General features: G+C 44.0%; 1 protein-coding gene across 6 annotated transcripts in view; it reads right to left on the bottom strand.

Moving 5' to 3' along the window:
* Nucleotides 1-20,335, bottom strand: part of ZPLD1 (zona pellucida like domain containing 1) — a 99,978-nt gene extending 79,643 nt beyond the window's left edge. For all 6 annotated transcript variants that reach the window (XM_085576116.1, XM_085576169.1, XM_085576212.1 and 3 more), the window contains exon 1: nt 17,134-20,335. The gene's annotated coding sequence lies outside the window, so the exon portion shown is untranslated. The remainder of the gene's footprint in view (nt 1-17,133) is intronic.
* Between the last annotated feature and the right edge of the window lie 450 nt (nt 20,336-20,785).

The raw sequence follows: 20,785 nt of genomic DNA, 5'->3' as shown, positions 1-20,785 counted from the left end.
GGACTTTTTCAGCTAGATGAGGGTGCCCAGAGCCCTGTCCAACCTGACCTTTGATGTTTCCAGGAATGGCATTTACCACCTCTCTGACAAGCCATTACAGTGGTTTACCACCCTCATTTTAAAAAAGTCTTCCTTACATCTATTCCAGCTCAATCCTCCTTTGTTTAACAATGCTCAGCAGTGCTCTGAGGTGGCCTCATCACAGACTTTCAGATCTGAGGGGCCCACGAGACACCTGGAGAGGAACTTCCTACAAGGGCACGCAGTGACAGGACAGGGCTTTAATGGTAGGTTTAGATTAGAGCTGAGGAAGAATTGATTTTCAATGAGCCTGCTGAGGCACTGGAACAGGTTACTCAGAGGAGCTGGAGACCCTCCATCCCTAGAAGTGTTCAGTGGCAGGTTGGATGGGGGATTGAAAACCTGGTCCAGTGCGGGGTTTGGAACAAGATGAACTTTATGGTTCTGTCTAACCCAGGCCATGCTATATTAATATATTATATTGGTATTAGAGAGGTGCCAGAACCATACTACAATCCATCCCACACAACTGGCTATAAAGTTAAAAAAGAGTTTCTTTGTCAGGTGCAAAGAAACTGCTCATATCTGACTTGTCCTGTGGCCCCACCACAGCAGCCATAGGCAGTGCTGGCGTGGTGAGGACACCACCAAAATGTCAGGGCAGAGCTGGGCTGGAGCTGCTGAGATGGCAGAGGGGAGAGCACGTCTGCTGACCCAAAAGGACAATTCTGGAAGTAGCTTGCAGTAGCGTGGACATCCACAGCTGGAACAAAGGCACAGCAATGTGATTTGGACACCACAGGAGTGCATCATCACGGGTTTTTCCTGTCCTTGTGCTCCTCTCCAGTCACCCACTACCCACCACTACTGCAAAAGACTACTGCACCTTTTGGCAAAGTCTGGATGACCTCCTGTAGCTTTTCTGAAATAGATGCAGAGCAGAACCACCAAGTGGAGAAGGCCATTCTGGTGCCTGCCTCCAGGGAGTTCTTTACATCTCCTGCACCCTTTTCACAGCCACAGAAAGCTAAAATACAGCCTGGATTTAGATAAGAGAACAAAAAAAAAAAAATCAACTCCATGACAGGTGCTGAGAGAAAAATGATTCTTAAAACCTGTTTCTTTGTTTGATAGATAATGTTCATAAGGAAGAGCAAGTGCTGGCATTAATGGGAGCCAGTGAATGGAAATGGCACTTAGCATCAGCCATTTCTGCATGCAACAAGGGAAGACTGTTAATTAAGAAGGTGCTTATTAATCTAAGTTGAAATTTATTATTGGACAACACATAAATGAATTTATGTTGCCAACACACTCATACATCCTATAGTTACATTTTGATCCATCTAACAAGCTTCCGAACATATATTGTAAAGTTAATTAAACAACAAGCACACAGTTTCTCAGTCTGTTATTTTCTGTAACATTTCAATTAAAGACTGTCTTGGGCATTTTAAAATCACTATGTGAGGAATTCTGTGTTTTGGTTTGATTAATAATACAATTTGTTTTCATGGAGCATCTCCCAGCATTCAGGCCTTATGTTCATTTAAAAAAATACCCAAGAGTATTCCATAATACTAGATTAAAATATTGTAGAATGTTTTTATTACCAGGGTAAGATACACTATTTTGAAGCTATTGCTATAGATTAGGGGTATTTTTTCTCATTAAAAATGCTGGAAGGGTTGAATTGATTATAAATTACAGACAGCTCAAGCATACCAAGGCAAAACATTTAGAGACACAAAATATCCAGATTTCTTTCAGAGATGTTAAAAGAGCTCCATGTCTCACATGTTCCATTACCCACTCCACCTCTTAAATTTAAAAGTCTCATTACAGCCTTGATATATCTTATAATAAATATTTGTGAAAGAGAACAGCAGCAAACAAATTCAGTTTCAGAAGCCTCACTGCAGCAGAGCAATTGTGTGGAGAACAAGCAACAATGCCTACAAAGCTCACAGTGACTTGCTCAAAAGAGCACATGCCATGGCAAGGATACAAAAGAAAACTTTAAGATATTAAAGATATTGCAAGGTCAGAATGAGGTAGAAACACAGCTAGAGAAGGGAAAGGAGAAAGGATGTATTTAGCAGAAAAAATCCTATGTGTCTCTACCAGAAAAAACAGGGTGGGGTGGTTTTTTTTTGATACTGAACTTTCCCTCCAATTACTTTCCAACAGCACCAAGTCCATCTGCAGCCAGGATTCCATAAGAATTCCATAAAACACCTGCTGCCCTTTGTGGAATGACCTGGTTTTATTCCCAAGCCTCACCACCGAGGCACAGCTCCCACACTCTTTCCCTCAGGTTGCTTTGGCACACATTTTACATTTACAGAGCAGCCCTGCTGTGAGAACCCCGGGCTTGCTCTGGGGCTCCATGTGGTGGAAAAGTCTCTCCCCAACCCGAGCTTCCAAAGAAAGGCTCAGCAGTCTCTGTTGTTTGGTCTCAAGGCAGTTTATTGTGAGTTATCTAAAAGATTTTCTTCTGGGGCTGCTGTGGTTTGCTCACAGCTCAGGCAGAGGCACACACACACCCTGACATCCTCTCTGTCTGCTGTCTTCTTCTCTCCCCACCAGGGCTGCTGCTGTCTTTTATATGGTACATTACATGTTATATGTTTACAGTTTTCCCCCAATACCTACTACCTATGTTACAAGGTGCTTTTCTACTCTAAATCAATCCATAAGTGCCAGCATCACCAAGAACATGGAGGCAAGGAAGAAGAAGGAGGAAGAACAGGATCAGCCCACTTTCCTCCATCTTAGAACTTCTGACCCCCATGGACAAAGTAAAAACCCCCCTGGACAGCTGCTAAACCCCCCTGTACAATACTAAAAAAATTTCCCCTCTGTTTTGTAACTACTTTTACTATCCTATCTAACCCTTTGTGACTGCTTGTTCCACCCCCAAAGTTGGTAACTCATTCTATGGCTCAAACTCAAAATCACAGCTGTTTGCAGCTGCCTGCCAGGGTCTAAAATGCTTCTGACCAAGGCCTGGAACCTCTAAAAATGTCTGAGAGACATTTTGAGTTCCAACAACCCTGCAAGCTGCTCCATCAGCCTGCAGTGCCACAGAGGCCAGGCAAGGCAAGCAGGAGGGATGCCAGCAGGGATGCCAGGAGGGATGCCAGGAGCAGCTGGCCCAAGCCCCACACCTGCCTGCTCCTCTGCCCCCAAAAAACAGACAGGCATCGTGTTTCTGCAGCCTCTGCCTCCCAAAGGAGAGCTAAAACCGTCAGCCTCTGTAAATGGCTGCTGGAGGTCCCACAGGTGCCTCAAGACCCCTTTGTTCCCCACGTGCCAGAGCTGGGGTTATCTCACTGTTCATGTCTCCCTCTGAGCAGGCAGCACTCGCAGTGCCAGCCTGAGCCAGTGCAGCTCTCCTTCCTGCTGATGCTCACCTGGATTCCAGCAGGGCTGCTCCCTTCCCATGGGCTTCACCAAGCACCACCTTCCTCCCTGCCTGTCCTCGCTCTGAGTGGCAACAGATACAGCCAGGAAAGCAGGGCATCCAGCCTGGATGCAGACACAAAGTTATCCTTAAAGATTGCTTTGATCTCCAATTTCTACCACGTCTATCCACTCTTCCCCAAAAAGTAAAACCCACAATTCCTGCAGCAATGCAGTCTTAGAAATCCTGGTTTCTCTAGGGCTTAGGGATTTTTTGGTTTGCCTTTTTTTTTTTTTTTTTACCACTGCCAGGGTGATGACCTGTTTAGAAGTTTAAGGAAATAATAGTTTAGTTAATGGGGGAATCTGACATCATTTCCAGTTCAGTCAAATTTTCCATGGGGCATTTGAGCTGATTACTCAGTCTGGACTCTACTTCTTGTGACGTGTCTCATTCAAAAATTAAGGCTGAAACCTTCCTATTGACTTCTGTCACCAAGGATACTTGGAGGCATGCCCCCTAAGGCTTTAAATCTTTAACAAACTAGGTAGGAAACCGTGACCAGAATCAGCTAAGAAGGTATCCTCCTTCCTCCCCTCGAAAAGGAAAAAATATTAAAACATATAGCATGGTTTCATTCTTTCCTAGAAAATAGACTTAGATTTGAAATCAACAACAACAAATATTTTAATACTGCCCATTTCTGGCAGGTGCTTTTACAGTGCATGTGATATGTCAGTCTCCCTGCAAGGCATGCTCACAGACAATATTCTGGAGAAGATAAAGCATGCCTTGCTAGCGTGTTTGATGGTATCTTAAGCTGTTCCTTGCTCTGCCCCCACTGAGGAACCAGAGTGAAACAGGGAAGTGACACTTTAGAAAAACCCTCGACCAGCTCATTATTTTTCTTTCACCACAAAAGGAAGTTTCATTCTGTGGCAGAAGAGGCGTGAGCCTGTTTGCCTTGGAAAGGTGCACCTCACTTCCACAGGCCAGGGGTTGCTCTCTGTGGCTCTGCTAAAACTGCACAGACATCAGGAATATTGTGGCCCAGAATGATTTAGGTCATTGTAAATGACACATCCCAGTTTCACCCACAGAGCTGTGCAAAAGCCTCTAAAACATAAAGGAATTAATTTCTAATTCTTCAAACCAGGAGGACTGAGAAGGCAAAGCTACAGTTAGAGAAAGCATAATCTACCAAAATCTCACCCTTTCCCCAGCTCCACATTTAAGCAGAAGAGCCTGTTCTCTTCTCCCCAGCCACACTTATTTTCTAATTTTCCTTTTTCAGCCATTTGTACCCTTTCAAAACACTCAGGAAAATGTATTTAATAGCTTCCAGTAAGTCATACTCCTGACAGTAAAACCTCTGCATGCTGGAGAGTTCAATTTTTATCCAGCCCAACAACTTTTAACAATGCAGACAGTCTTCTGATTAAGATTGCACTGAAAGAGCACAAAACAGCACGCACCTTTTTCGTCTTTTCATGAAAACTTCTAAGAATAAGAGCTGGAAGAGCAGTCTTTATGAACAAATGGCCTACCAAGCCTCACACAGAATAGGTATGTGCATATATTACTCCTTATATTTAACCACATATAGCCAAATAAATAAAAGTGTCTTCCTTTTTGGATAGAAGCTGCAGAAAAGTATTACCACAGAAAGGCAGAGCCTGCATTAATGGATCTGCAGTACTGTATTCAATCAGTCTGATTTTCCTGGGTCTACTCTAGATAAAGAAACCTTTCCCAGGAAACTGCAGTTATATTCCAAATGATAAAGGAAGAAATTTAGCGATCTGCTTTGAATTGTCACCTAGATGCAAAAACATTTAACCATCTGTTTTATACTACCCAAGGCAGATGTCCAAGTAACTCTATTAGCAAGAATTACAGAATTTTGTATCCTACTCCCAGCTGAAGTTTTGTCAGAATCCAAGCTAGATATCTTAACAAAGAGCAACAAGTCTGAAGAAGATTAAACATTAAATCTCAGTCAATTCAGATTAAAGATTTCATGTCACCTAAACGCATTAAAGCCATTAAGACAGCACCATAATTATAGTCAATATTTATTTAAAGAAATATCTGCATTTACAGAACAAGCACTGTGTACTTTGGAGGGAGGCACGTGTTTCCTAGGAACTGACTTTCCACTTGCTGCTATCAGGCATCCAGACTCAATGCACTTATTTGTGACTGAGACTTTGGTTTTACAAGCTTGGACAGCTCTATCATTTATTTTACATTTTATACTTCCATTTCTTTTTTATGAGATTTTTTTTTTTAAATTCATAAGAATGTCTCTGTGCATATATATACACGCAAGTGTTTATAAGTACAGAAATATATACAAGGATGCACCACTACCTCATACATTTGTACTTGTGTGCAATTATTAATTTGCTCTGTCTTATGATAAATTCAATATTGCTGTATCATCTCTTACACAAGCTGAAACACTTTGCCAACTGTTTATGCTTTTTGCCAAGTTTTCCATTTTATCTGGATGTACAGAACTTCAAAGGGGAACTCCCCCAACCAGCTTCTGTTGCTGCCAGCTGACTTGAGATGCATGTTAATAAGCTGCTAGTATCATTGATTAAAGCCACTCTACCCAAGCATTGTTCACTTGAGCTCCAGAAGCACTTCTGCAAAGTTTTTTGAACCTGGGCAGTGCAAGAGGATTCTACTTCACGTAGCATTAGGTGCTATTCTACTCAAGTTTCTGTTCTTCAAAATACCAGCAGTATTGATGGAAAAATACTCCCATATAGCCTGATTTTTTAAACTAATCAGCTCAACTCAGAATTGCATGCGCAGTTTTTCTCTCCCAGCAGTCACATAAGACTCCTCTAAGATCCTTAAACAGGATGTTGCTCCTTTGCAGAGAGCACATGAAAAGCATCACTGCAGCTCTCCTCCTTGTTCTCACTCCTTTTTCCTTGTGTAGGTATGCCCTGGGCCCTGCATCATCCCTCCTGCTCCTGGTCTTTCAAAAACGAGCTTCACTTCTCCTGTTGTCCCCATTCTTCCTGTTTGGAATTGTTGTTTCATTTTCTTTCCCTCCCTGCCAACCTTCTGTCCTTTAACATTGTTCCCCCTCCTTACAAACGTCCCCACATTGGAAAATACTCCCATCACAGCCTGCCATGCACATGGAAATTTCTTCCTCTCATTTAGATTCAAAAGTCGAGCAGAACTAAAATCTGTCCTGTGTGTTAAAAGAGGCTGGCTGATCACTTTAAAAACATGCTCAGTGGTCAGGAAGTAAAAGACCCCAAACTGAAGACTCCTCGTGTCTTCCAGAAGATGGAGATAGTGTCAGGACATCCAGGCAAGGCAAGCAGCTGAGTTTACCAGTCACAGAATATTCTGAGTTGGAAGGATCAGTGAGCCCAGCTCTTAGCCCTGCACGGGACATCCCCGGTGTCCCTGAGCATTTAACTCTGTGTGTTCATGAGCTTTTTTATTTTTTTTTCTTTAGGAATCCCAATCAGAATGATGCTGAGAAAGCAAGGATTTTTCAGAAATATTTTAGTACAAGGCAAGCTAAGTAAAGTGGCCACATGATGCCAGCATTGTCTGGGAAACTGCAGAAAATCCTATTCCTAATCCAAGTATGTGGATTCGTTTCTTTTTCATTCTAACCATGGTTTTTAAAGTTTTCTTTAGTGTGCATAGATCCACCCTTTCACGTCTCATTTTGCAGCAACCTTTTAATCAAGACTTTACAGCCTGCTGGGATCACCCCATGCAGAGCATGAAGCACCTCCACTTTTTATTCTTCCAGTTCTAGAGTTTCAGCAAGCCCATGCTCAGGCATCTCGTGACTCTTGCCCCCTTCACAGCTTGTTTCTGCTTTCTGCTTTGCATGCCAAGCATCACCTCAAACTTTCTGCTTTTACATACAAGGAAACCCCACAGAAAAATGCATTTCCACCTCACTACTTGGGTTTGCTTTCAGCCTAAGTCTGAACATTCAGGTCATTACAAATTTTGATCTGGATTACAGGAAATAAAAGAATAAGCATGGTTTTTTTTTTCCCCTCCAAAACAGAATCCTCCTGCTCATCACTGTTTCTCAGTTCAAAATTGTCTTGAGAGAACATCCAAAGTATATCCTTGCTCCCTTCCTCATAGACCTTGCTTTCAGCTTTGTGATTTTTTCATCATGTTTCCTTAAATGTTGAAGACTTTCAGAAAGAGCATAGAACTAAAATCATAGAATCTTTTAGGTTGGAAAAGACCTTTACACATTATCATGTCCAACCATTAGCCCAGCACGGCCAAGTCCACCACTAAACCTTGTCCCTTACTGCCACATCTACACATCTTTTAAATGCCTCCAGGGATGATGTCTCAACCACTTCCCTGGGCAGCCTGTTCCAGTGGTTGACAACACTCTTCATCAAGAAATGTTTCCAAATATCCAATCTAAACATCCCCTGGTGCAAATTTAGGCCATTCTCTGTCATCCTCTCATTGGTGGCTTGGGAGAAGTGGCAAACCTCTCCCTTGCTCCAGCCTCCTTTCAGGTGGCTCTAGCAAGACCTAAGGTCTGCACTCTCTGCTTCTAGAAAAACTAAATGTTTCCACAATTTGGTCCCTCTGCTCTGAGACAATAACCTAAAGAATTCTGAAGACATTGTTAAACAGAGGCTTCTTTTATTTTTTGAAAAAAAATTAAAGAGACTGAGCACTTCTGTTTTCACAGTGATATCCAGCAGATATAGACTTGCCCCATAAAGCTTTTTATTCTTCTACGTATATGGCCACACTTTTATAAGAACAATTTCTAGGTGGACGAGTCCTATTTTGCATTTTTTAATGCATTTGAGATGCACTGATTGGCAGGCCAATTGCACACACCTTGAGCTACCCAAATAGAGCCACTGCAGGGCTGGAAGCTGTAACTTGAACAACTCCAGGCAGATCACGCTAGTCTCCCCTCTCTCACCCCTCACAGGACCTTGCTTTGCTTGCCTTCACTTCTCACTGTGCTGCCCTGAAACAGAGCAGAAGTACACCCACACCTGCTCTTCTCAGGCAAAAAAAAAAAAAAAAAAAAGAAAAAAGAAAAAAAGAAAAAAAGAAAAACCCAAAAAACTAGCAAATCAGAACAGCAGCATTTCAAATCTCACGTTTTAGAGGAGAAATGCACAACACCCAAGGTCAGACATATCAGGTACAGACATTTGGCACAAGGATAAATACTTCCCTTTGAAAATCCTCAACAGAGATTACCTGGAGTCTTTTTTCAGCTAGACCGGCCATACAACCCTGGCATTCACCTCTCCTCATACCAAGTAAAATATTTCCAATGGCTCACAGCCAGGCTGATCTCAAGACTCACATCCTAGTACAACAGAAACTGATCCCTGTTAGCTCAGACTCTGTGCAATTGTGTCAATGCAGGTTTCAAAGGTGCATTCAAACTCCCTTCACAGAACCAGGAGGATGAGTAAAGATATATTTACCTCTTTCATTTCCTCATTATATTCCCCAGGGTCTTAACAAAAGAGGTGCTTTCAAGAAGGATGGTGCTAAAGAGAGCTGGTCAACAGCAACCTGCAGCACTCCCAGCCTGTCATGCAAGGGTAAAAGGCACCTGCTTTGTTGGAAAAGCCAGAGCTTTAACCCAGCTGGATCTCATTCAGTGCTGCCACCAACAATGACCAGTTGCAGCACACTTTGTCCTAGTACTACATCTACATTTCCTACAGCTTTGAAAATGCCACCACCCCATTCTTTTCTACTTCTTCAATTAAAAATCTCTCTTCTTTCTACACAGTGGGATAAGCCCATATTAGAGGATGATCAATATGAATTCAGAGAGAGCTCTCTGTGCAGAGTCGACTCCACAAGCTGAGCAAACAAGGAGGTGGAAAGTGAGCTAAGTGGCATGAGGCAGGAGAGATCCAAACCTGGGTACTGCCATTGTCAGGAGCCTCCCCTGGACATCCCAGCAGTCACAGAATCCCAGAATAATGAGGTTGGAAGAGACCTCGAAGATCACCAAGTCCAACCTATGTCCTGACACCACAACTAGACCATAGCACCAAGTGTCAAGTCCAGTCTTTTTTTAAAATATATCCAGAGATGGTGATTCCACCACCTCCCTAGGAAGACAATTCCAGTATTTTATTATTCTTTCAGTGATTTTTTTTTTCCCTAATAGTGAAACAGCTGCTCCATCTCTTCCAGCCAGACTGATGAGGACAGAGTGATGCCCATGTCCTGAGCACCACCCCACTGCCAGCTTGCAGCTGGGACTGAATCACAGTCCTTGGAGGCTCTGGGTGCCACAGTGCCACACTGCCCATTGATTTCAGCTTTACACAGAGTTTTGGAAAGCCTCATCATTTCCCTGCAGCCCCACTATTTCTCAAAAAAAAATAAAAACAAGCTAGCATGCCTAACTCCCACAGTTCTGCAACAGGCAGGTGAGCTTTCCTATAAATGAGAGCACCTGCCCTGGAGGCAGATCCAAGCTCTCCTGGAGAGCCTCAGTACATGATTTTGCCAGAGCCAGGCAATAAAGCCAAAGGACCTTTGCATTCTTGGCCACTGCTCATCATTCCTTCATATCAGAGTATGCCCAACAGCTCTTCCACAAACATTTTTTTTAGAATTAAAAACACAAATGAACTTTCAACACATTCAGCTTTCACCTGCTGAATTCCTTCTGCCCCAGAGATATATGCTGTGAAACTGGGGCACTTCCAGGATGATGGGAAGACAACCAGTTTGTTCATGATACAAGAATCCATCATAACTTCATTCACTTCCTGATAAATAAGGCACATCTGCTATTTGATTTACCCAGACATTTTCGGTACAACATCTAGAGCATTTGAAACAACTTTACCTTTCAAGAAAACTTTTTAAATGTTGTGAAAGGGAGGAGGATGGCTGCTCAAGCAGGCTGGATGATCCTGTTCCACATCAGAAATCTAAAAAAGTGACATAATTGAAGTGTCTGGAGAGTATTACAATCACTTGGGGTTCATTGTCTAGCTCTCAGTACCACATAAAGGAAGCTACCTGTTATGTAGGGAAAGAAAATGGTTTTGCATCAAAAGGTGCATCAGTATAAAAATCATAATGCACAAGTGTCAGCCTCTGCCTTTTATTCAGACAATGAAGGGAGCAGAGAGCCTATCTTAATGTGAAAAGTTATATGCTTCTGTCAGAAAGACAAAGCAAATTTGAAAGTTGCAAAACAAAAAAATTGTAACACGTTCTTTGCATGAACTGAATTCAGTTACCTCTTACAAGATGTATATTTGGTTATTCTAAAAATCCCAGAAATGCAAATTAAATAGTGCAAGAAAATTCAGGTGACTTTTTGTTCCCACTTACTAACACCAACTGTTGAAGCAGATAAAGCTCTGCACCTCTGTTTTTCTTTTAATTTACCAATCTGTTCCTTTAAAATAGGAATTTCTAGTAGAATTTCAAGTCTTCACTGAATGCTACTTAAAACTTATAAGCTGACAAAATACTAATCAGTACTAAGGAGTCCACTCTTACTTCAAGAAGATGGGGGAAAAGCAAGAATTTATTTTACTACTGAGATATTTTTCTTATCCGTAAAGCCAAATCATTTAAAATACTCATATCTTGGCTACATTATGGCTTTCAACAGCATTGAAATGGAGAATACTCAGAATGCAGTTGAAGAGTTTTTCTAACAATTATTCTGGTCCAGACAGCAGCATATTTGCTATGCTTAAGGTTATGACAAGTGTCTGTCATCTGTTACACATAAGCACATATTTGATGTGTATCTTTTCATACAGCTCTGTGTCAGTTGGCCATTTGTTCACACTATGTTGATATTGGAAGAGAGTTAAATATTTTACCATATCGTGGCATTGCTTCAGTTTCCTGACAAAGATGCCCAATAAAATATTAAAAATAAAATAGCTGCCAGAGCAGCTTTGCAGAGTCTCCGGATTCTCTGCTTCCTTAAGAGACTTGGCAAATCTTTGCTAGCAAAGCCAGAGAATGCAGATGTGTCTGTTTGGATTCCTACCCGAGTTCATGGCAGAATCCTCTCAGCTTACAGCGTGCCAGGAGATGGGACATTTGTTTGTGCTGCTAGCACAGCGAGGTCTGAGACCTCTGGTACAGAACAGCAGCATCTGAGAGCAGAGGTTTCCTCTTCTTCTGTCCCAAAGCCCACCTGAAGGCACTGCACCATCTGAACCCCCTGGGCAGCCCCTGGCCAGCCTGCATCAGAGCCAGGAGCTGGGCTCCTGTCCCTGCCACCCAGCTCTGAGGTCAGGACACAAAGTGAGGGAGAAGGGGGAGCCCCTGTATTGTTCTTAGAGGTTATTTGCTGTCTAAGACCTTGCCTCGTGGGGAGCTCCCCACGAAGGCAGAGAAGACTGTAAAAGCACATGATCACATAATATTGTAAAATCCCTGCCCCAGTGCACGGGTGGCTGTCAGGAGGTTCCTGTGCACACCCCCTCACATGCACACCTGCCTTGCTCTGCCTCCACCACACTGCCTGTTCACCTGGCCACTCCTGGAGAGAGGACAGGGTCCAGAAAAACTGGTGCAGCTCTTCAGGTGTGCTCACCATGGCACTGCTGGACCTACTTGCCCAGAAGAGTCTCCAATCCTGATCAAGTGAGCTCCTGATGACCAACACACACACACAACACGTGGACGAGGCAGGTTTAAACAGCCTGGCTACATGAGGCTCCACGTTTAAAAGGGCTCCATCTCTCCCAGAAATATCCAGGCCACAAGGTGCCAGCACGGTTCCTCCTGCCACCACGTGCCAGGGAACACAAGCATACACAGAGTACAGCTGCTCTGCCTAGAGCTACCTGGACTGGCAAGATCATCTGTGTTCTCACTCCAGAACTAAAATCAGATCATATTCTTGTTGAGCAAGCACACAGATTTGTGTGTTCAGGTCCCTCAGTTTGTTCATCCAGCACTGAACTGTTTTGATTGCCATGTGTTAACACAAGGAATGTGTCTCTTAGGCACGAATGTGTTGACACTGTTCAAGAGAATTAAGAGGCAGCATTGATTATTCCTGCCAGAATGATGTGGAAAAGTGCACAGACATGCTCAGTGCCTACAAAAGAGTCCCAGTCAGGGAAATAATTTCCAACTCAATCACAGATATTGACCACTACAAATCGCAACAAATAGGACAGTTCCAAAAAAAAAAAAAAAATTCCCTGAACAAACACCATTTTCTCCAAAATATTTTCATAATGATATTTTGTCTTTCAGAACCTAATGTCTTTTTTTGAGAGAAGACTTCAAAATATATCCAAATTTCAGTATATCCATCAAGCTGTTCCTTTGAACAGTCACCTTCAGAGCACTAGGCTTTGAGCTGCTTCTCTGACAGTGTGACAAGGAGGAGGTGTGGCTAAATTAATGAACTCAAAGTGGGCAGGAAAAATGCAGAAATGAGATATCAGGGTTTGCTTCATCAGTTAGTTAAAGAGCCAGACTGCTTAATGAAGAAAATTTAGGGTAGTATCCTGTTTAAAGCAATTACTGAAAATAAGATAAAATTTACGACCCTGTGGACACCATAAAGTGGTGCATCCAGCCTGTTCAGATGGCTTTAAAACTCAAACCAGCACAGAGGATTTGCTTGGGCATTTCAAAATGCCTGCAACTCTACCCCTGCAGAGCATCTCCAACAGACCCGGAATAAACAGAAGAGGAGGTAGACAAAAAACAGGCGAAAAAGTGAGAGCGAATCATACCCTTTACTGAGCAGATGTGCTTACCAGGGATCACCAGCATCCTGCCCCTGGGGACAGGCCCTGCTGGGAGCAGCTCCCCTCGTCCCCCTGAGCTCAGCCTGTGCCCTCCCTCCTGCACGGTGAGCACACAACCTCCCCAGCCTCTCACCTGTGCTTCACCAGACTCCCGTAGCTCCCAGCCACCTATTACCAAGATAATTAAATCTTATTACATTTAATTAATAAGTTCCCTGAGAAAACACACACTTATGAGCAGGGTTTCTCCTGCAGCCCTTTATGGGTCAACAGCTTATTGGTCTGGACTGATTAGACTTCCAAAAGCTGCCGCCTGACGGGTGTTCCTGGCAGGGCAGGAACGGGCAGCACTTACCAGAACCCGTGTCAGCAAAGCCATTATGTCACCCGGCTCTGCTCACACCCTTGGCTGCCTGCCCTCCACAGCACCAAAAGGAGAAGAAAACAAAGAAAAATCCAAGAGGCAGCGGGCAGGAAGGCTTTGTGACCCCAAAGGCTTGGCCAAGTAAATACAATGGGAAAGGCTCTTCAGAGTAACCAACAGCAGGGGAAATATGAGGGGTCAGAGCATGAAAGAAAAGCTTGAGTTACAGGCACTGTTTCTTACTAGAGTGTGAACGTGGGGTTTGCTTTGGTTTGTGTTTTGGGGTTTTTCTGCTCTTTCCTTCCGCGCAGGGACCCAGCCTTAGCCTGGCTAGAGCCGCTACAGAGATGTTCAAGCCATGATTCAGAAACGCTGGTTTTGAAGTTCTTGGCTCACACAGAGATTTCCTGCATGACCCTGGGCAAGTCATTTGTCTGTACAGCACTTCAGCTTCTAATCCATAAGGCAAAGAATGCCTCACAGGCAAGTTATGAGGTTATTAGTGACTGCAAATGGCCATGATGATGGGAGGCAGAGAGGCAGTCAGGCAGATATGGAAAACTCCTCCTGATCCCTTGGGGATTTGGTCCAAGATCAAACCTCCCACAAGTAAAATGGCCACTGTCTAATTACCATTGATTTCCATGCCTGTTTCAGCCTCGCACACTGAAATTGCATTTATTACTGCAATATGGCTAAATCAGAATAAGGTGGACTGTGGGTCCCGCCCCTACACAAAAAAAAGTTCACCAGCTGCCAGGGAAAGAAAAAGCCTCATCGAGTCCTTTGGTCTTCACTTTCTTGACTCCACACTCACTTTTCAGACTTGCCTCTCTTCCTATCCATTTCCCCTCCTGCTAGAGGGGGCACAAATATTCATGATGCCCTGGTTAGAAAGGATGATTAAATATTAAATTCTGCTGACTAGTGGAGAAGCAGATGCTCTCAAAGTCCTTTTGAGGTTTAATATTCTGTTCAAATTGCACAGCCCTGTGTAAATAAAAGCTCAGACAAATGTCCATCATCACCAGCCTCTTGGGGGTCTCCCATGAGGGTCCCCACCTTGCCCAGAAATTTCTGGGCCCTCCAGAGTCAGTCCAGCACAGCCATGGCACCAGAGCCCTCAGCACAGCTGGAGCAGTCCCAGGCAGGCACACAAGGTCCCTGGTAGGGATGCAGCTGATTTCTGGCCAGCTGTGGGGCTGCCCTTCAGCAGCTGAGCCTGCCCCAGGCGTGGGCAGCACACCCTGGCAGAGCCACTCGTGTCCAGCAGCCAGGGGATCCCTCTATTGCATTAAAGCAGCTGAGAAGACATTCTAGCAACAAAGGGCTCGGTGGAGTAAATTCCGACCTGCTCCAGTCTACTAATTTGCAGCTGCTGTGTTCTAAGTGTTTTTTTGTCAATTCATACTGTATGATTACTCACTGGGCTGGTTTATGATGTTTTACCGAAAGAGTTATAATACATGAAGCCATAAATTAGGTAAAATCCAGTAAGTAGTTGTTAATTAATAACTTCAATCTATTGCAGGCTTTTGACCTTTGACCCCTTGAGCTAGAACCCTGAAAACAATCATCTTTGCTTTCCCTATTTTTGTTAGTTTTAGAGAGCATCCCAACTTGTGCTATTTATTTTTAAAAATTAAACAGAGTGAGTGGACTTCTGCCCTACAATCTAAAACATACAATGTTCTGTGCTGACAAAACATCCCATGCTGTAAGTTACTGGATCATGACTAATTTTACATCATTACTTCAATGATGGTTTGACTGAAGAAAGAAAACATTAATCCAGATCACAAAAGACAAGTATGCAAGTTCAAAGAATGGCTGAAAACATTCCCAAGTGCAAAATGTCTTCCAGACTTTGAAATCCCAGCCTTCACTTGACTTTAAATCACTGATGAGCCAGTTGTAAGGCTGAAAGAAATCCCCAGTAGCAATTCATTAAACTGATCAGGCTGACATGGAAAGAATTATGGACAATTTCACCAGAAACATGAGCACAGCTTATGAATTGCAGTTGCTTTTTCAAGAGAGCTTCATAACATATGTCCTTTGCATTTCTGTGCTGCCTAGAAGACCACTCTAGGAGCCACAATATCGTTGTCTTTCAAACCTTCATATCCTCTTGGACAGCATATTTTAAATTCTCAGACCAAGCTCTTGGGAGCAGCTAATGATTTTGCTGCTCTTCTTAATGTATCTTAGCAGGACACAAGTTGTAGGAACTGAGTATTTGCTCTCTGAGAGGGGAGCTCCCTTTAACAGGAGTGATAGGAAGACCTAAAATTCTGTGGCTAATTTTGGAAGATACACCAGCACTGTCTTATTTAGAAGCCCACAAAGTCGTTCATCTCTCCATCCTCCTGCCCTGGCAGCTCAGAGAGCTCCATCCTCCTTTCCTGGCAGCTCAGAGCACCACGGTTCCTCCTCCTGCCCCCTCCCCAGAGCACAGACACACAGAGTGAGCCAAGGAGGTGTGAGCAGCAATGGGGGTGATGAGGAACAGAACTCCACAAGCAAGTGCAGGGTGACCCTTCAAAGGCATGGAACGCCTCAGCAATTGAAACAAGATGCTAAACACAAGGGTGACTTCTCCAGAAACAAACACAGGCTGAGGAAAAACAAAACAGCCCCAAACCAACAGCTCTGCCACTTGCTCTTTTGTTTACACCTTGGTTTGGATTTCGGGCTGAGATCATATTCCCAGCATAATGAAAGCCTTAGGCAGCAGCAGGAGGGATTACACTGAAAAAGGGAGGAAGAGCACTTGGGAAATAGGAAGGACTGGACACCTTTGTAAGCACAACACTGAAAAAATGTTCTCTTAAGCTATGTATGGCAAGTCCCACATGCATTTCATAAGACACGGGGCAATGGAAAGCCAAATCAATTCCATTCTGCTCACACTTAAGGGGACAGAACTTCCTTGTAAGTACAGCCAAGCAGCACACAAAAAAGTTATTTCACACCTGTATGTGGTGTCTAGACCTGAAAGATTTATTTGCAGATCTATGGACCCAACAAATCTACAAAACCAAGGTGGCTTTGAGGGTCAGTCCCATTCTGCTGTCCATAATTAACTGACTAGCCCAGCTCACTATCCAGTCACAGCTACAAAAATGCTTTGTGTTCCCTAGGCTCCCACCAAATGCTAACTAAGGCATGGTAAGAGTACCTCTCTTTTGTAACAAAACCAAGGCCCAGGCTCAGACACTTCTTAAACTGGGCTGGTTTTTATCAGAAGGAAATAAAACTATAACTGCTCAGAGAGGTCCATTATGTCTGTCCATAGCTACTACCAGTTCAACGGGTACAGGCAAATAATAGAGATAGCTTGAACTAATTAACAAATATTTCTTTAGAAGTCACACTGATATAAATTATTTACCTCTTCATGGATGAATTAGAAAAAAACAAGGGCATTAAAGAGGCTGCAGCAGAGTCAAATGATTAACAAAAACTCAGGAAAAAACAAGTAAAGCATCACTAAAACTTTGCATAGCAAAGAAAAAGAAAAAGGTACTTGCTGCCTGGAGAGCACACACAGAAATAAGGAATAATCATACCTTTTGGGTTAGGTTTTTGTCACCACGTAGCCAATAAGACTCATACAAGCACTCTCTTGGCCACAGCCATAGGGGGCAGGTCCCATCAGATCTTCCTGCCTCTATTCCATCCCTCTAGATGAGAAAATAAAAATGCACTAATGCATTTCCTTTTATAACCCAAAAGAGGCACCTTAACTCTTCACAGGTGATTCTCCTCTCTGCAGCACATTGATGTAACAATCCCCAGCCTCTTTGAATTTCCCCAGCCCCGCTGCTCCCTCTCCCTCCCAATGAAGCCCAGGTGGGCCACTGGATGTCATTCCCAGTTCCTTTAAAGAGCTGGTTACTTACCAGCAAAGGGGAATTACACTGGAATAGTGGGAAAGAGAGCCTGGAAAGACTCAGCCCTGCAGAAAAAACTCGTGGCAATAAAGATGGGGCCATTCTGTCTGGGCTGGATGTGGGCTGTACAATCTGTATCCTGTGTTGCTGGAGCCAACAACACCAATCCACTGACTCCAGTGGGCACTGAATCCAGCTCCAGTGGGGTACAACCAAAAATTAGCCTGTTTCTTGATACATACTATTACAACTCAAACAGTACAAGCTTTCCAGTCCATGATTAATTATCATGTCCACCTTCCCCATCTCAAACTTTGAACTGATGGACAGAGTAATTGGCATGGGTTGGGAAGGAGAAATCTGCCAGCAGTGATGTGTACCCACAACACGTGCTCACGCACATCAGATGAACTGATGGGGCTTAGCACCACGATGATAAATACTGAGGCTATGAGTCAGCTATGACAAAGCAGCTTTTCATGCTACCCTTAAAAAATAAACAGAATTTGCAGGTACCATGTGTCATACCAGTGTAGAAAACAAAGTTACTCATGACTAAAGCTCGTGTTCACTAATGGAAAGCAGTAATAGTCAGCCACTCCTGAAAACTGGGCTGGAGAATAAAACACATAAAAAATAACCCACAGGTTCTGGCACACCTCTGGCAAAGGTCTTGTGATTGTTACTGTTTTTCTTAACAGTGCCAAGTATCATGCAATTAAGACAATCTGGACTCTCATTAAAACAAAATTAAGTTCCCGGAGCTCAGAACTGCTTCAAAGCAGGTATCTTTTAAGAATCAAAACCAAAGGCAAGTGAAACCTGAGTTTGTAAAAACATGTATGTTTAGATCGGTTTTAGAAGCTCAACTGCTAATTTGTGTGTGTGTTGGTGTTACAAATACTGGGCTGTGGAAGCATTGTGGGACACACACCACTGATAAAGCTCAGAGCTAAACAGAGATATGAATGAGAAAGCAGATGTAGAATCACAGAAGGGTTTTGTTTGGAAGACACCTTGTCATCTCATCCAGGGCCACCATCCACTGGACAGGTTGCTCAGAGCCCTGGAATGTTTCCAGGGGTGAGGCATCCACCCCTCCTCAGGACAACCTGTTCCAGTGCCTCACAACCCTCATTGTAAAAAACCCTGCCTAACACCAAGGCCTAAATCATTAGTTTGTTTTTCTAGCCCATAAAAACTGGCCAATTGCAACAATCATACTCAGAGTCCAGATGTGCTCCCATACGTCTGGTTGGATATCCTAGGCATGGGTAAAGGAATATTGGAAAAAATAACAAGCCTACAACATGATTGCTTAGGACCTGTCAGTCCAACAGCATGAAAATTGCTGTTAATCAGTACATGTGTAGTAGCATAACCCTAAGCCAGGACAGCTAAATCCACTCTGATCTTAGGTTTGGTGCTGCAGAGCACTCATGCTTGCACAATACTTGGAGCAAGCCATTGTGCACAAGCATTTTCCAGCACTCCTTGTCACAGACAGTCCATTCACTTCTTTCAAACCTCAGCAGCTGGCCAAGAGGACATCTGCCCACGCTGGGCCTTTGCTGCCAGCAGTGGGACTTGCTGGTGCTGTGCCCTGCCCCGTGTGCCGGCTGGGCAGATCCCCTCACCAGCTCCTGGCACATCTCCCCTCACACAGCCTGGGCCTGAAACCCCTAAATTCAGGGAAGTTCTGGGAACAGAGAAGCAGACAGCCAGAGAGGTGGATGGCAAAAAGCCAAGGGCTCTAGTTTTTATTCTAGTGTGGATTTCTTCAGTTCAGCTCAAACACTGGTACAGCCATTAAAAGCACAGAAATAGAAACTCCCTCTTGGGTCAACTTGTTCACTGGCCTGGAAGCCAGCTCAGAGAAGGACATCATGGCACATCTAACAGCTATTTATTATTTATTTACAGATTTTATTTATTAATTTTCAATGAGAATCAATCAATCAACACATAATGCCAGACTGGCACTCTTAATACCTTCTCTAGTCATTTGTCCAGTCTTCTGTGAAAATCCTGACAAAATGGACCTCTTCCCCCAGAGTGTCTTCAATAAACACTTCCCTAAATTATAACTTTGCTGTCTGAGCTACTGAGGGTTACCTGTCTTTCTATGTAATCTTCTAGGCTCCTAAACACATTTCTCTTTCTTGTCAATGCACAGAACTGTTACCATCAGCAGCTTTTCATTATCGGGACCTGTGAGAATGCAATAACTCAGATAGATTAGAAAAAATGGACAATGAAGCTCCTAAACCCATTTTGTTTAGAATAGTAATCTACCTTGGCAAAACCAAAAAAGGGGGGGATACAGAACACAGTCATATTTGTGCCTGGGAGAGCTCAGCTGTGAGAGAGCATCAGCAATAGTCCTGCTCAGCATGGACATCTCAGTCCAAGGGACTCTAGGCAGGCTGGGTGCACACCTCTGGGATTTTTGGGACACCCAGAGGCTCTGGCAGAGCAGCTGCAACTCCTCCCCTTGCTGCACTGTCAGAGGTCAGGAAACTCAACAGCAGATGCACAAACTTAGCACGTTTTGGGGATCCAACAGCAGAATGCCCTTCCTTGCTCCAGAATACTGCCGATGAGAAGTGTTTTAGGGTGACAGCTTGGACCTGCCACCCAGCTCACTCAGAGCAAAGACAGATGTCACTCCTTGGGATGACTGCAGCAAAGACACACGGTGAGAGTTGCACACCTACCTGAAAAGATTGTTGGGCGCTGTTACCACCTTCTGATCACCAAACAACTCTGCCAGTGACACAGGGGAGGCTGAAGGAGAGGTGGGGCACGGCAGGAGCCACAGCACCTGCAGGTAGCACAAGGCAGAGGGAGAAGATGCTGCAGAGCTCTGCAGGGTCAGAGCAGGATTCAGTGTGCAGCTCCCCCACTCTTCAGGGCCACACAGAGAGCTCAGTCCCTTGGGGTGCAGTCAGTGCCAGCAGGACCTCACACACCATGGGGGCAGCAGGGGAACCTGCCCCAGGAGACAGCTCCTTCCCTGTGCCCCTGGCTGGCAGGGACACCAGCAGCAGTGCCAGCAGCAGCACATCCCTTCCATCCCCCTGCAAGGGCAGCTTAGCAGCAGTGGGGTTAATTCATCCCTCCCAGCCATGAGTGGAGGATGCAGAAAAAAGCCAAGTGGGACAGGGTGCCCACGCCCTGTTTATTTTGGATAGCAGCGGCCAAGGTTCAGAGTTTGTGTTGTTTGTGTTCATTTCATTTCCCCATAATGCTGAGACGTCCCAGCACAGAGAAGAGTGGTGCCAAAATGGGGAGTGTGTTTTCCAAGCCTCTAGCTGAGCCTCCTCTG

The sequence above is a fragment of the Lonchura striata genome, chromosome 1 (assembly GCF_050655825.1).
Source record: "Lonchura striata isolate lonStrDom1 chromosome 1, ASM5065582v1, whole genome shotgun sequence".
NCBI lineage: Eukaryota > Metazoa > Chordata > Aves > Passeriformes > Estrildidae > Lonchura > Lonchura striata.
The sequence above is the reverse complement of the archived record's forward strand: the minus strand, read 5'-3'. Positions and strand labels throughout refer to the sequence as shown.